At 29.1% G+C, this 2228-nt stretch overlaps 1 long non-coding RNA gene across 1 annotated transcript; it reads right to left on the bottom strand.

Annotated features, from left to right (window-relative positions):
- Positions 1 to 484: 484 nt before the first annotated feature.
- Positions 485 to 1052, bottom strand: LOC108563607. Its single transcript, XR_001891098.1, has 2 exons — positions 986 to 1052; positions 485 to 938 (listed from the first exon to the last, which is right to left on the bottom strand). It is a non-coding gene; the product is annotated as an uncharacterized LOC108563607 (long non-coding RNA).
- Between the last annotated feature and the right edge of the window lie 1176 nt (positions 1053 to 2228).

The following is a 2228-nucleotide window of genomic DNA, read 5'->3' as shown; positions in this document are numbered from 1 at the left end:
ATGTTTGGTCAGGTGCTGTTGTCTTAGATACTCCGACATATACATAGAGATTATATAATTTAGTCTTAGTTAGCCTTAGTAATAATCCCTGAGATCAACTATTGTATAGTTAACTTCTCAATAAAAACTCAGACGTGTATAATAAAGTTAATTAAGAATATTGCATTTAATATTCATAAACCCTTCTAAGACTCCACAACGACATAACACGACAGGAGATCAAAGCCAGTAATACATCCAGAACCCAACTCTTACTGTTCTCTGTGGCCACAATCCCCGAAAATCAAAGAAATTACCTTCCTTGCCACGTCACAACACAAACCTTGGCTTGACAACACAAAGAGATGTGCATATTTGCATATTTTTATCCTTCGATATACATGTTTTGTTTGTCATCTTTTAATAGATTGTCTCGAATACTGGAAATTGGAATTTACAAAAATAAAACTGAACTTGCAATGGTTTATTGTATAAATAAAACAAGTAACCAAAAAATATAATTTATTTTCTTATTTACATATATTTAATTTTAAATATATAGAAACTTGTACAAATTCAAACGTTTGTGCCGTGTAACGCCGTCTTTTAAATAAATGTGTTTAATATAGTTGTGTACAACTGTTATTATCAAATATCTCTTGAATTATATCGGAACGCATGCAAATTCGTATTATTTTCATTAGTACTTGGAACTGTTTTATATTAATACCGTTTTTGCATCGAACATCATCGATTATTTGGTGATAATTCTCATATAGTTTCCTTATATTTTTGATATTATTATTATTTATTTTAACATAGTCGTACAGCGATTCCATAAAAGCATCAAATTCGATAGAAATCGAATCTTCGTCTTCGTGCTCACAGTTAGCAGTTAAGCATTCAACTATTTTATCGCCGATTTCATGCTGAACTTTTCGACATCCATTTTGTTCTACCTATAAATTGAATTGATTTATTATATAATTACGATAAATGGACTTACTTCGAACGAAGACGCAAAGAGCGTTATAAAAACTATCAAGGCAATATTCATATTGTTGGTGTATTTACTAAAATGAAAATAAATATACTGGTAACTTGTTATTTTACACATTTAATAAAATCTTATCTAATCAATGTTCATTATATACTAGATAAATATTTTTACTTTTCCATTAGTTTTAATAGAAATGTTTGCATATTTATTTTGTATCCAAGTTGTAAATATTATATTGAGGTTAATCAAATAATACAATGAGAAACAAATTAAAAAGGTACATTAAAAAAATAAAATCAAGAATATGCTAAAAATTGGTTTTTTGTTTGCGGTGTACTTTTTAAGAGCTATGTTATTTTACATATCATTTAAATTTTAGGTTCATCTTTCGTTCTAGTCTACAGTGGCCAGATTGTCCCTATTTTTAGTTAGTCTAGTCCCGGTATCATGACATGTATATTTAGTAAATGACACCCTACTCTAGCAAATATTTTCTAATTCATTTGAGTAAATCACTTCTCGATTTTCAATATTTATTTCAATACAAAATAAAACCTTAATGTAAAATAAAAAGTCAACTCCTGCAAAAGATTTCACAATTGATCTATGTAATTCATAATTTTCAAAAAGTTATGTGTCACCACTCATATGCGTGCCATAGGTTTGCAAATACTGGTATAAAAGGATAAAGGTACTAATTTGTAACAACGTTCCTTTTGTACAGACTGGGACTGAAGCAAAGTTTTATTTATGACTTCCTACACAATGTAATATTTTTGCCTTTTTACGCTTTCGGTACATTTAATATAATTATACATTTTGAGATTGTGTATGATATGGTAGTATACATTAATTGAAATGTGACACGATGACATCTATTTTTCAAATAATGAACTCAAACCAATTAAATTACTGTTGGCGTATTCGTAAAGTGTAGAAAAATTTAATGAAAGCATTACAGCATTTACATAAAATCAAGTACTTCTTCATTACAAGAAGCTTTTCCGTTACTATGGAGAGCTTTGCTTCGTTTGAAGTTTAGTATATTTTTGGGTTATGAATCATGACTCATAGTAAGCATAAGTCTAGTGGATGTAGAGAATATTGTGTCAGCAGCGCCATAAGAACCAGTGACATTGAAATGTGACATGGTGACATCTATTTTTCAAATAATGAACGCAAACCAATAAAACATATATACTGAATAAATTACTGTATCAATCATAAGATCCGGCATGACTTATGCGTC

Source organism: Nicrophorus vespilloides, unplaced genomic scaffold (genome assembly GCF_001412225.1).
Source record: "Nicrophorus vespilloides isolate i.1.1-1 unplaced genomic scaffold, Nicve_v1.0, whole genome shotgun sequence".
In the NCBI taxonomy this organism is placed as follows: domain Eukaryota; kingdom Metazoa; phylum Arthropoda; class Insecta; order Coleoptera; family Silphidae; genus Nicrophorus; species Nicrophorus vespilloides.
The sequence above is the reverse complement of the archived record's forward strand: the minus strand, read 5'-3'. Positions and strand labels throughout refer to the sequence as shown.